The sequence below is a fragment of the Leucopleurus acutus genome (genome assembly GCF_964270905.1).
Source record: "Leucopleurus acutus genome assembly, chromosome: 10".
Taxonomy (NCBI): domain Eukaryota; kingdom Metazoa; phylum Chordata; class Mammalia; order Artiodactyla; family Delphinidae; genus Leucopleurus; species Leucopleurus acutus.
The window spans coordinates 30178448-30193477 of record NC_139153.1 but is presented as its reverse complement, the minus strand read 5'-3'; the positions used below and the strand labels follow the sequence as shown (position 1 = coordinate 30193477).

Below are 15030 nucleotides of genomic sequence, written 5' to 3'. Positions count from 1 at the left end.
TCGTTTAATGGTCTGAATAATCCCCTGAGGCAAGTTCTACTGTGATCTCCATTTTACAGATGAGGAAATCTACGCTCAGAGAGGTCAAAGCCCCAGAGGAAGTGGTAGAGTCAGCACAGGAAGCCAGCCCATCTGGCTCTTACCGCCACATTCTTTGTCAGCACATAACGCTGATTCTGTGAAGCTAATCTTTTAAACAGTCCGTTTCTCTAGTCTTCTAAAGCGCCCAGGTAATATACATAGCAATGCTATTATGCAGAGATCATGAGTCAAGGCACACAGCATATCTAATTCAATACCCTTCAAGGCGAAACTGCCATTTAAAAGTTTTATTTCCAAGGAGCCTCTATTGTACCTCAGCCGAAGTTAAACCTCACTCCTGCCCTTGAGCTATGTTCACAAACCAGGGGGAGGAATGTGAAAAGGAAAAGCCTCAATGTGGACAGGCAGACAAAGAATCAAACTTAGTCTCCGATCACACCCACCCCTTCTTGATTACAGTGATCAGGCTGCAAGTCTCCAAGCCTCCAAAGGGCCTCGGGAGAATGTGAGATAAGCGTCCCTGTGGCTTTGCTGCATGAGGAGGGGAAAATGATATGCTATTAAGGCAGAGGCAGGGAACAAGGCGTTCCAAGGTGAATAAAGCAGAGAGGAGCTTCACATCAGTCCCTGAGCACATGGTCCCCAAAGAGTGACATGTTCTTCCCAGAATATTCTCCAGTTAATGATGAAGCCAGTCATGGATTCCTCAGCAACTGGGACGAGTGCATGCCTAAGTCACAAAGACTATGTAAGCAGCGGGAGACAAGGAGAAAAAACAAACAGGGAAAGATACATCACAAACTACCCATGGAAACAAACTCTTAGAAGGAAGCAGTGCGGGATAAGCCCAGGCTGAAAGTGACTGATGCACGTGGGCTAGCTGACTTAATAGCAAGACGGCAAAACTGCCACAGTACATGGAAATAGCCCACCCTTAAAAGAAGGCGTACTCAATCTTTACTTCCCAAACCTGCAGCTACCCTTTCCCCCGCTTTCTTCCCTCTTTTCCTCCTTCTTTCTTCCCTTCCTCCCTCCCTCCTTTCCTTCCTTTCTTCCTTATATCTATCCATCCATCCATCCGTCCACCCACCCACCAGCTCCCTTGGACCTTTCAATAATCAGGTACTCCAGACCAGTGTTCTCCAGCCAAACTGCCTAATGCAAATCCTGGGCCTACCACTTACTAGCTCTTTGCTCTTGCCTCATAAGGCCTATATCTCAGTATCCTCATCCACAAGGGGGGTTGCAACCGTTTCGACCTCACAGAGCTGTTAGAGGATCAAATCTGCTAACCATGTCCCTAGCGTGCTGCTTAGTACATACTGAATACTTAATACATAAAACTGCAGCAGTATTACTCTTACTTTTTATTTATGTTTATTTATTTATTTTTTAATCAGCAGAGAGAGATCACATTCAGGGCTTGGTTCCCACACCAGCAGGGAAGATACTTAAGAAGCTCCTTGAATGGGACATCGTTAAAGTTACTCTGTTGCTAAAGCTTATTTCTGTTGCTTTGACTAGTGGTCCTCAAATCTGAGCAGGCACCCGGGGCTTGGTGGAACACAGATCGCCAGGCCCCTAGAATTCACATTTCTTACAAACTCCCAGTGATATCAATGTTGCTGGTCCAGGGCCAGACTTAGACAACCGCAACCATGGTTCACAGGATCCATCTGGTTCCTGACCTCCTCTCCTGAAAATGTGCTAATGTAAGCACCAAGGTCACTCACTGTTTTGCCTGCCCTGTTGCATTATGGGAGACCTATTACTGAATGCTTCCTCGACTTGCCGCTCTCTGGTCACCCTCTGTGCCTTGTCCTTACGAATATGTCTGTTCTTGTCCACTAATGACATACAGGTGGCTGTGAACTTACATTAGGGAAACCTCCTGGGTCCAGGCCCATCCCACACCTCTTTTTCTTTACCTTGCTCTCCTGGGTTGGTGTTCAGCGCTATTTCTATAGGCTCTGTTACCACCCAGTCCTGGAATTGCCACCCTTGATCATTGGTAACCACTTTAAATTCACTGTGACACTGATGACAGCAAACAGCTCACTGTATAGGTGATTTTCCCCAAGGGCATAGCTCTCAACACAGCCTGAGAGCTTGACTTAAATTCTTAAGTGACAGACTGATCACAAGATCCTGACAAAGCCCTCAACTTCTCAGAAAAGGGAAATCACCATAAAGCCTGCTCAAAACCTCGCTGTTGTGAAGGAATACCATTGTCATGGCCTTCCGATAGAATGGCATTCTGATAAAAACCCCCATGAACAGCACATACGGAGATAATTCGACATAATTCGTTCTTCATATTGAACTTTGGTGATCCCAATTGACTTTTCTAAGTGCTATCAAAACCTCTGATTAAATTTTACAGTATAGCTGCTTGAGTGGGAAGAGTATTTTTTTTTTTCCTTCTTTTTTTGCGGTACGCGGGCCTCTCACTGCTGTGGCCTCTCCCGTTGCGGAGCACAGGCTCCGGACGCGCAGGCTCAGCGGCCATGGCTCACGGGCCCAGCCGCTCCGCGGCACGTGGGATCTTCCCGGACCGGGGCACGAACCCATGTCCCCTGCATCGGCAGGCAGACTCAACCACTGCGCCACCAGGGAAGCCCGGGAAGAGTATTTTTAAAACTCCATGATGCACTGCATACCAAAAAAGTTTTCATGGTCAACTAGAATTCCACAATGCTCACTACCATAGTGTCAGAGAAGACCCACTCAAAAGACACATGGTTAAATTTGTTTAATTAGCAATCCAGAAACTTATTTAATTATGGAGAGCTCCACTCTTGATTCATATAACATCTGTTTACATTTTTCTAACATTTATAATTATTCATGCAAAAATATTTAGAACCAAGTTCTAGTCTAGAAACCAGGGATATAGTAATGAATAAGACAAAGGCCCTGCCTCCATAGAGCTACAATGCAAAGGGTGATACAGAAAATAAGCAAGAAAATAAATATACAATTTAGTTTCAGGTGGATATAAGTGTCCTGCAAAAAAAAACCTAGTGGGCAGAGCTAAAAATTCAGAACTGGGACACTTCAACATTTGAATTTTGGGAAGAGAAGAAGTAGGCCTCAGATGAAGGATACAGCAAAGAAGGAGGCAAATCAAGAGAGGGTAAGCTCTCAAACTGATGGAAGAAGGAACTTCAAGGAGTGTATCATCAACAGTCAGCACTGTTGAAAGCTTGCGTTAGCTTCCATGAAACTGGGAGAATAAAACTTAACTAAAAAGCACATGACAAGATGCTCAACATCATCAGTCATTAGTAAAATGAAAAGGAAGACCACGTTGAGATGTCACTTAGCAGTCAATAGAATGGCAATATTCAAAAAAGAAAATAACAAGTGTGGATGAGACTGTGTAGAATTAGAGCATTCACAGGCTGTTGGTGAAAATGTAAAATGATGCCACTGTTTTGGAAAATAGTTCTGCACTTCCTCAAAAAGTTAAACATAGAGTTACCATATGATTCAGGATTCTACTCCTAAGTACGTACCCAAAAGATCTGAAAACAGGTCCACACAAAAACTTGTATATGAATATTTATAGCAGTATTATACATAATAGCCAAACAGGGAAAACAACCCACATGCCCATCAAGTAGCGAATGTATAAAAAACATGTGGTATAGCCAGACAATGGAATATGATTTGGCCATAAAAAGGAATGAAGTACTGTTAAGTGAAAGAATTATGCTAAGTGAGTTATGCTAAGTGAAAGAAGCCAGACACAAAAGGCCAGATACATCATTCTGTTTACATGAAATGCGCAGTATGGGCCAATTCATAGAGACAGAAAGTAAATTAGCAGTGGCCAAGGGGAATGGGGAGTGACTGCTAACGGACATGACGTTTCTTCTGGCGGTGATGAATTTATTCTAAAATTACATAGTCATGATGGCTGCCCAACTCTGTGAATATACTAGAAAAACATGAAACTGTATACTTTAAAGAGAGTGAATTTTATGGTATGTGAATTATGTTCCCATAAAACTGATATTAAAAAAGAAAACTGAAGCGGATTTTTTTTTTTTCCTGAAGAGGATTTAAGAGAGAGTAGAAGGTGAAGAAAAGGAGATAAATAAGCACAGATAACTTTTCCAAGGAAAAGGAGTTTCACAAAGAAATCCAGGGCAGTAGTTGCAGAGGAGGGAGAAAACCACTTGTGAGGAAATATGGGCTTAAGTTTCCCGAGTCTACTAGTTTCTACAATTATTATTATTACCCTTAGTAGTAGTCATTGTTGTTAATACTTAATGAAAGATCACTACATACCAGTCCCTGGGTTGATTTACATCATTATTTCAATTAACCCTTACAATGCTGCCTAGAGGTTGTTAATAAATACATCACCATTTCCAAGAGACAAAATAGACCAAAGAGGTTAAACAACGTGGCCAAGCTCCTGAAGGCGTGACCAGGAGGTGAAATCTGAACCTGAGTCTGCCATCAGACACTGGAGCATTTGCTCTTCACCACCAGGTGACACCATCTCTCAGGAGGCCACCCTGCCTCTCCAGATTCCAAATATAAGGTCACCTCTTCGCCATGGCCTCTTGATGCCTCTGCCAGCTCCCTGGCAGATTTCTCAGTAATGTCTTTGATCACATCTGCAAGTGCTTTCGGACTTGCACCCCTCAGGGGATGGAACCTGCCTTTGCCCAGAGATCTCAATTCACTTAAAGCAAGGATGTTATCTCCTAAGTCCCATTTCCACCTTACGTCTCTCTAGTTCAAAGTCATGCCACTTGACATGTTCAATGTCAAGTCTTTTTTCCCCCCTAATCTATTAATTGTATGTAGTTTGCACCAAGCAGTAGATCCACCCTTTCCTGCCTCATCTGCTTGAGTAAATTTTAGCTTTTAAAGCCCTTTCCGTTATCTTTTTCTCCAAATGTAGGGTCTCTCTCAGTGTTAATACCTTAACAACACTTTTATAGGTCCCGCCTCTTTTGCACGATCTGTGTGTCTCCTTCCATCCTTTTGAACACATCTACTTTACCCCATACTCACCTGAGGATGGTCAGTGTAGTCACACTGATGTGTCTTGTTGTTATCAGAACATATTCTAATTTGTCTATAAGGGATAAAATCATGGCGGGGAAAGGGCAGGGAAGACTAGAGATAGAGAGCTACCCTGCTCCATAACTAGGGTCCAGCAACCTCCATCAGTTGCCCCAGTATGAATCCCTCTCCCTCAGATTAATGAGTAATCACAGAAGGCAAGTCTGATTCCGAAGGAAAACAAAAACACTGCTTTGGGAGGCAGACAGGGGACCCTCCAGTACGTCCATCTCCTAATCCCAGGGCTGGTGAATATGTTAGGTTGTATGGCAACGAAAAATTACAGTTGCAGAAGGATTAGCATTGTTACCAGATGACCTTAAAACAGGGAGAGTATGAATGACCCTGAATTATCCACCTGCACCCAATGTAACCACAAGGGTCCTTAAAAGTGGAAGAAGGTGAACATAGCCAAAATTTAAACTTTGTGCTTCAAAGGATACAGTCAAGAAAGTGAAAAGGTAACCCGCGGAATGGGAGAAAAATTATTTTGCAAATCATCCATCTGATAAGGGACTTGTATCTAAGACGTATAAAGAACTACTACAACTCAGTAATAAAAAGACAAAAAAACCAACTAAGCAAATGGGCAGGGGTTGAATAGGCATTTCTCCCAAGAAGATGTGTAAATGGCCAATAAGCAGAGGAATGGAGTTAGAAGGCCATCCCTTCAAAACAACTTCATGAGAGTTTGCCTCCCTCCCTCCCTCCCTCCTTCCCTCCCCCCCTCCCCTCTTTGTTTTCCCCCCTTACAGGCAGATAAGAATACTTAAAACCAGCAGAAATCAGATCCCAGCATGAAACGTATTACTAGTGAGGGGCCGTGTAATTTATTGTCCAAAGGGGAATTTGGGGAGTGAAACGAGGCATTGTTCATCACTACACTGGCCTGTTTATAACTATAGATGGGCCCCGACTTACGATGGTTCTACTTAAAATTTTCTAACTTTACGATGGTGCAAATGTAGTAAGTAGAAACCATGCTTTGAATTTTGAATTTTGATCTTTTCCCAGGCTCACGGCGATATGTGGGTCCGTACTGTCTCGTGATGCTGGGCGGCGGCAGCCACTACAGCTCCCGGTCAGCCACTGGATCACAAGGGTAAACAACAGATACACTGACAACCGTCTGTACCTAGACAACCGTTCTGTTTTTCACTTTCAGTATAGTATTCAGTAAGGTCCATGAGCCATTCAACACTTTAGTATAAAATAGGCTTTGTGTTAAGATGATTTTTCCCAACTGTAGGTGAATGTAAGTGTCCCCAGCACGTTTAAGGCAGGCTGCTAAGCTATGATGTTCTATAGGTTACGTATATTAAATGTATTTTCACCTTAACGATATCTTCAACTTACGATGGGTTTACTGGGATGTCACCCTGTTGTAAGTAGACGAAGATACATAAACGTCTAAACCCAGACCGTTTCAAATAAACCAGGGCATACGCTCACCCAAATATTAATTCTTTAATTGGGAAGGATGATAGCCTCACTAAACTGGGATTTGACATCCCCTCAACCTGGCTTACAATCCCAGATCTGCCACTTTGACCAGTTTGGTGACCTTGGACAATTTACTTACTCTCCGTAAGCCTCCGTTTCCTCATCTGCTGCAGTGGACACAGTAACATTTCCTAGGTCTCAGTGTTTTGGTGAGAATGTGATAATGCATACAGAGCCTTATGCACAGTTAGTGGCACACAGTGCTCTCACGTAAATGGTAGCAAATGTTTTATCATTGATAATGCCTTAAAAATGGGTAGATGAATGATGTGAAAGTACTATAAATGTGTAAGTAAAGTTTTTTTTACCTTATGAGAACGAAATGACTAAATGGTGTGTCCGTGTTTTCTCTATAGAAAAGAAGTGGACTAAATTTGGGGGATTCTTCAAATAACAGATGAAACAGCCCCCATCTCTTTAGATGCTAAGACTGCATCACTCCCATTGTTCAAATGACAGCCTCAGAGTAGTGGGTGATGCGTTTATTGCCACATCGTTGTTACTGTCAGGGAGGAAGAAAACTTTCCTCTACTCTTCTAGGTTCTTCTGGCTGCTCTAAGAATTAAACTGACATAAGACAGATTAACAGGAGACAATCAAATTTAATATTGTACGTACGGGAACCGAATATATATGAGAGGTACAGAGACAGAAAACTAAAATGAGGTACACACGCTGTCCTGAGCTAAGGAATGGGACAGGGGACTGGGGCTTCCAAGGACAGGAGGGTCATTCACAGGACGGTGAGGAGAAGAGCAAAGTTTGGTAATTAGATGTCTGCCCTGCCATATAGACGGGGAAGTTTAGATAAAATTTATCTTTGGTAATAACTCTTTTTCTGGGAAAAATCCCCAGTTGAAATTCTTCTAGGTAGTTAAGGGAGGGGAAGTAGTTTCTCTTGAGCCCACAGGGTCTCCATTGCCTTTAGCGCAACAGAATCCACGTGCCAAAGCGCACATCTTGGGGAGGCCTGTTCTGAACGCTTACATTACCTAGATTATATACTTAAGCCTCTAGTACAAAAGAAGCCTGGGACTTCTTTTTGAGACAGTAAATGGTTCTATCTGATGAAAAGAGGATGTTCTGCCCTTCAGAAGTCAGGGAGAGGTAGGAGGTAGACACCAAAAATCTACAGTAATTTGAGAGTTACAATCTACTGGAGGAAGCCAAAGAAGTGAAAAACTAGAGGCAAGATAAGGGGAAGGGAGACTGTGTTAATGCCTCATGCCCAGATGTTTCTCTCCACATGGCAGTAACTCTACCACCATTCTTCCCTTTAATTCACTCACAAAAGGAAAATGGAAGAAGCCACTTGAAATGTAATTGTCTCGTGATGTTCTCGTTTGAGTCTACTACACAAACAGTAGGGAGATTTCTCATTTTGTTCTGTTTACTGTAGTAGGGTTAAAAAAATAAATAAAAAAAATAGAGGAGGAGCAGTTCTTCCAGAACCTACTTTCTTATTGGTAGTGATTTCCTTGCCCCCAAAAGCGAGCGGTTTTTAAACGAAGTGGGTACACTCTCACAAGCAACATCACCGTCTTATAAATGTATCGTTAAAACAGGAGAGGTGATGGAACTATGACAATAGCTCCCATTTCCTTCTCAGGGTGAGTGGCCTATATGCTATTCATCTTTTATTTTTCTTCTCATTTGCAATCAGTGCTTCCTTTACTTTACCAAGCCAAATGATAGAAAAGGTGAGTTTTCTTCCCCTATGTCCTGTTTTGAATTTGCGAGCAATGGGTAAGGAAGTTAATCTACTTTTTATCTGTTCTTCTTGTTCTCCCTTTTAGTGGGAGAACACCTTAAAACAAAGAAAACACATCTCTCCTGGGTTTACCCACTACCTATTACAGCATCTCGTGATCCAGTACTTTGCAGTGGAGACGAGCTACTCATGTGTGCAGTGTGGAAGATGGGGGAAACTGATTGGCAAAATGGAGACACTGACACTAGCTCACGTTTGTTCAGTTCTCTGGGCTTCTCTTCTTGTGGAGGGGGAATTGAAGAAGAGCCTGCCAATTACTTCCACCTTGTGAATTTAAAGCCCAAAGGAAAAGACACATACCCACGCTTTCAGAGTTCAGTGACACTCTATACAGCATCAGATTCCATCAGGTTGCTTGTATTTGACTTGAAAAGACCTTAATTTTTTAAAAATTTGATATTTAAAGCGGCTTGGTCACTAAAAGCTCCTTTAAACTCTCACTGTGGTTTGGAGCCATACATCATGAAAGCTGTGACGCTCAGATGATGTACTGCACCCATACATCATTGGAGCACCATCCTTCTCATGATATATTATTACGACTCACAGCTGGAACACCACCGGTGTGATGTACGGCTTAAAGACACAACCGTTAAGCCACGAAACTCCACAGGGTCTCAACAAAGTCGGAGATGTTTTTGAAACTGAATTGGTTCTTTATCTTTTACCTTTTTTTAAAGTTTCTCAGTTTGACTGGGACACGAATGCGGCACCTGGAAAATTGTGTTTCCTCTGTTTCATGAAAGGCACACCAGCTGCAATATGCTACAGGAAGGAACTTGCTAACACAAGGGCCAGAAACCATCACTGTGCCTGTGCCTTTTGACAGACAACTAATTTTATTCCTGAGGCGAACATGGCAAGGTGTCCTCAAGGCCCTGGAGCAGAAGCACTTCCAGTGACACTTATTTTGGAACTTAGTAGCTGGTAGTGTTTTCACACTGACCCTAAACTTTGCAGCAGAAGCTGAGGCCTCCCCAAACCAAGTGAGGAAGAATCCAGCCAGGAAGAAAACATGAGCTTTGGGGTGGGTGATGGTCTGGGGTGAAATCTATTCAGCAAGGCTCGCTGCAGAACCGAACCTTCTGGTTTATAGCAGAAGCGGGTTGTCAAACATATTTTCAAAACTACTGTTGTGTAACAGAGTGATAATAAGATCTACTGAACATTTGGAATATGCCAGCATTGGTCTAAGCACTTTATCTACTTGTTTCATATAACCCACACAATAATTTTATGTGTTAGTATACTGGTTTTCTCTCCACTTGAAAGACGGAGAGATAAAGAAATGCAGGCCTTGGGAGGCAGAGTGAGTAGGTTTTCTCAAGGCCAAAGCCCAGGTGCGACACTTCCTACTGGCACCTGAGGTGTAGTGAAACACAGCCCAGCAGGCGGTATCATCCCTCTGCCCCGCACACTACTCACCCTCAGGATACCGAGCGCTTGTGCAAGAGAGTCCCGTGAGAGAACAGATGTCTCACAAATTTGAGAGAGATCTTGTAAAATATTCTATATTATCATCTTCTGGCTCATGATTGATTTTCAAAGTGACCATAACAGCTTCAAGTTCTTAAAACTGTTCAGCAAGAAGACAGGAGAATTTGTAATCATTGCCCTTAAAAAAGCTGACCAACTCAAGCAAGATCTGCAAAACCATGCTAATCCTCAAATATGGTCATTCCTACAGCATTAGGTTATGCTCCTGCAACAAGGGAAGTGGAAGCCCAGGCAGACCCTTCCAGGGTAGGTCTTCCTGTCGAGCCACACAGGCAGGAGCAGGAGGTCAGAGGTTCTTTGTGAAACTGGTTCTGTTTGCTGCCTTGCAGGGAAAGCGCCTTAGTGCTACTTCCAGTAAAACAACTTTCAAGAGGTACAAGAACGTTTCAGCATTTGTCACCCTTGTATTTTATGAGCTACCATTGTAGCTGTTGTGTTTATATATTCTTGGTGGAAAAAATTAAAAAGGAACTCCCTCCGTGTGGAGTTCCTTTCCCTCCTTCTCTCCAACTTCCTCTCAGTTTTTAAGAGCCAGTTCAGATGTCACCTCTTCTGTGTGGCCTTCAGACTCTCCAGGGTTCCTCTGATTCTTTGTATGTATCTCAATGACTGCTTTTATCACAAAATATCAAGAATTACAGTTCTCTCTCTTTCATTACTCTAGAACTCTAGCTTAGTCCTTACCATATTTTCTTCCTGATTATTTCTGTCCCCCTCCTCCCAGATTCCTAGCTTAGAGAACACATTGTGTAATTGTTGGAAGGATGGATACGTAGATGAATAGATGGAAGGACAAATGAATGGATGGATAGATGGTGGGTGGGGAGATGACTGTGATCTTACTTTGTTCGCTTGCTTAAAAAAAAAAACAAAACAAAAAGACAAAAGTAACCTCATACACATAGATCTTCTTCGCCAGTCTTGTCTTTTCCCTCTGCTTAGGAGTTCCTGCACATGCAAGCATGTGGTCTCGCTGGAGCCATTCTGACTGCATGGCACATGCCTTTCTTCCCCACTGAAAAGTATTGGTTTATCAAAATGTAAGTTTGAAGGTCTTACCTTTCTAGCTTCACGTATGTCCTTTTTAAAAACTTCTCATATATGCTTGAGTGTCTGGAGCCAATAGCTTATCCTGAAAACGATCAGTATCCAGCCGACCGCCAAGGGGAGGGATTCTTTGTTCAGCATTAACTTCAATAAGAGTCACCGTGATTCTCTCTCAGGAGAGAAGAAGAAACCCACCCTTTCTTCGGATAGCTTCTGACCTTCACAAATGAATTCCAGGATGCATTCTTCACTAGGAAGAATATCTAGCATATATATTTTTTATTTACACACCACATCAGGACATTAATCTGCAGAGTTATTCCCTCTGGGTGTCTTTCTGTTGGGTCTACAATAAAGGATTTGGATGCAGAAGAAACAGTGGCAGCATTTTTCCTTGTCTTACTCATTTCGTGACAAATGTACATTGCTTTACTGTTTGCCATACACATAATTACGGTTCTTTAATTTATGTTTCAATAAAACATAAAATAATAAACATTTACTGCTCCATGAATTAACATTCAAATGAAGCCTCTAATGGAGGTTACACGTTTTGAAGCAGCTCTGTGGCTTTCCAGAATCTCGCCCTCTACTTAATGGGCATCATTTCCATAATCTGTGCATTATTGCTTAAGCCTCCCTTTAGGAATATTTTACAAAGCAAAAATTTTGTGAAATATTACCAGTCCAAAGGGGTAAAAAATGTTAAGGGGATTAGCAACTTCTCCTGTTAAAGGGACAGGACAAGCTTTCATGTCCCTCCAGAGACAGTGATACGGTAATTATGGAGACGGTGTTTCCTAATTATCTCACCAGCCAAGTGCACCTCTAGTAGAGTTTTTGCCTTTAATATCTGGTTTAAATAAAAGTAATGAGAAACCCAGAAAGTTCAGCCATAAAGGGCACGCTTGTGCTAATTCCCTTTCTAGTGCTAGGAAAGGGACCAGGAAGGTCAGCATACCACAGACTGGACATTTCTGAATGTGGTTAAACAGACACATGACTTGAGTATCAAATGGTCACCGTGAAGTAACTGAATCCAGACAAGATCTTAGGTCGAGCTTCAAGTTGATGGTGTCACATATTGCTATCAGTGCAAGTTATTATTTAGGAAAATTACTTAATATAGTTTTATGGCATTATCATTTCAAACAGTTAAAAATTCAAATAACGTTCTGCAAACGGTGTTCCAAAAAGCAGGTGCTTTAAAAAAAAAAAAACCACTGAATCTTAGCGATATATTTATTTATTTTCTCTTTGTCCAACAGCTCAGACTGCATTGTTTAACTAGAGGGAAAAAAAAGATGCCAGGGGAAACCAAGAAACAAAGATCCTTTGCAGTGTGATAAGATCCAGATACTCAGCCTCCGCTGAGAGGCGATGAAATGCATTAAAGTGACAGCTGTCACTTCAGGACACGTCAGCTTGCTTTAGTGGTGGGTCAGGACAATTCATTTAAACTTTCTCAGGGGGCACTCATGCACACAGAGCTGCGTTTCTCTAGTATGAATAAATATCTCGGGACCTGCATGCAACACTGTGAGACTGTGTTGTTATTTGAAGCAGGAATTACAGCAAGCAGCTAAGGGTTCCTAAGAGGACCTGTGCCCTCTCCTAACATTTTATGATTTGCTATGAGCTCCTTTGCTATATGCTCCTTACTTTCACTGTTACTGCAAAATCTTTCCAACAAACATTACCCTTCCTTCACGCGAGCGGAATACAAGATTTCCGCCATTTCAACATGGCTATTTTCACATAAGACTTCAACAAAATAAAACATTCAGCATAAATAGAATTTAGCGTGATCCAAATTTTATCATACTTCTCCTTGGTTTCTTTTCACATCCTGCTTTTCTCTCGATCCATATGCTTTCTTGTCTTCTAATGTTCCTGAATTAGAAAGATTCAGGCAGAACCATCTTTTAGAGCATTACATTTTCCTCGTAACTCAAGAGAGCAGGTATTTATTTCTGAGTCGTGCTTTAGAAATGACATCCTCTTTTCGGATGGAGTAAATCGCAGCCTACAGAGCTGCTAAGCGGAGCTGCTACTTCTTGAAAGGGTTCTTCCCAGATATGCTACAGAGAGCATTAACTTCACAAATGCGATTCTTTTCAAAGTAGTCATTGTAAAACATACGAGAAAAACCACCCTACCCTCATCCAACTCCCTGCAACCCACGAGCATTGATTTGATAGCTCAAGACAGGATAAATGACTCCGATTAGGCCAAAGATCCCTGGTTATAGGGACCTCCTAAATCATATCTCAGTTTGGGTCGAGAGTGATGATCTGGGAGCATTCAGAGGGGCTGCATATCTTAGCCTGGCTCCCACACAGGGGGCCAGGGAGATTTGTGGGACCCTGTCCAGTGGCTTTGAGGCACAAACGATGAATACTACTAAGGCAATAATAAAAAAAAAAAAAGGAAATAGGCAGTGGGGAAAGCCCTGGACCCATCCCTCATTTTTCTCATAGTATACTGCATCATTCAGTGAGACAGAGTGATTCCATAGACAGTGCCCAGAAATCAGATAATGTGAGAAATCGATAACATTTCTTTTTCTGGATGATTTCACTGACTGAGGCCTGGGATTTCTGTTGACTAAACTCCTTTAATTCTTTGATACAGAATGGAACACTTGCTCACTTCAGTCTCCATGGTTCACCTCCATGGAAGACGCACTGCATCGTGCATTTAGCCTGAAACTCCTTTACAGAAGGAACTGCAGCAGAATGCTAACGACATCTTCAATTTGCAAGAATTCTAATGACATCTTCAATTTACCAGGAATCTGGCCACAGACGCAGGATTTACAGTGGTGGAGACCTTCTTAGGAACGTTTAGCATGAATGTTCCCTCACTGCACCGGTCAGGACTGGCTGTGCAGGAGGCGAGGTCGGAGGAACAGTTTATGATGACTTTCCTAAGCCTCTTAATATTCAGAATTAATTTTCAGTCAAGAGGATCATCAAATGGCTGACAGTGTGTTGTTGCACGGAAAGAAACAAATGGTTCTTCGTACTGGTTTAGGACACTGCCTGGCCCTGATTACTGCCAGCACTGGCTTAATTCATGAATGTGATTAACCAACAATTCATCTTTTAAAATGAGTTACACAAGCAGGCTCATGGGTATGAAAGTTGGGAATCATATTCTGCTCCCAAGAAACATCATACCTACACCAGCAAAAAATCTAGACAGAGAGCATCACAGGTAACGCTGAATGAATGACAAGTCCCACACCCAGGGCAAGCTGTAAAGTGCTCACGACAGACACGCAGCCACCAAATCTGGATTTCAGAGCAAGCATAGCGTTCACTTTAAGCCCAGTGACAGAGGAGCTGCAGGACCCCAACCCTGTGTCACAGGATAATGATGTACAGATTCTGCAGCTGAGCTCATTGCCTGATCCTGCTTATTACCAGCTGTGGACAGTCACCCATCTCAGAGCTTCAGAATCCTCTTCTGTAGGATGAACCCACCCCGTGTGAGGACTGAATGGGTTAGTATCACAAAGCGCTTAGACTCGTGCTCGGAGCTTAGTTAGCACCAGTGTCAGCGTTTGCAGCCACCATTGCTGTTGCCGCCTCTGCTGCTGCCACCCTCACCTCTACTACTGCTACCTGACCACCCAAAACTTTCATTTTTAAATTAAATTTTTAAATAAATACTCATGGAACAGGTCACCTTCCAACTGTCTTCTAAGGAGTTCAATCTATTCTTTAAAAATTTATTCAGTTGAATCCTAATGTATAAAACAAACAGAAGTAGAACCATTCTCCCACAAGCCAATGCAAGACCCCTGCACACATATCCCAGCTCCCAGAAGCCCCGGGGCTTCTGCACGGCACAGCGTGAAAACCTTTGCTTTCAACCCACTGGGGAAGGAGACTGAAAGCAGAGACCTGGGGGCCTCTCCCTTAGGGATACAAAGCTTCAGGCAGTGGAGCTTGATGGTTAAGTCTGCCAAGTTCTAAGGTCATATGACCAAAGATGACATTCCCATTCCAACTGTCATTTCTTGAGTGACCCTGGGAAACAGTTTTACACCTGTGAGCCTTGGGTTCCACAGGTATAAA

General features: G+C 42.6%; 1 protein-coding gene across 11 annotated transcripts in view; it reads right to left on the bottom strand.

Annotated features, from left to right (window-relative positions):
- Nucleotides 1-15030, bottom strand: part of FHIT (fragile histidine triad diadenosine triphosphatase) — a 1449512-nt gene that overhangs the window by 178027 nt on the left and 1256455 nt on the right. The window lies entirely within an intron of this gene.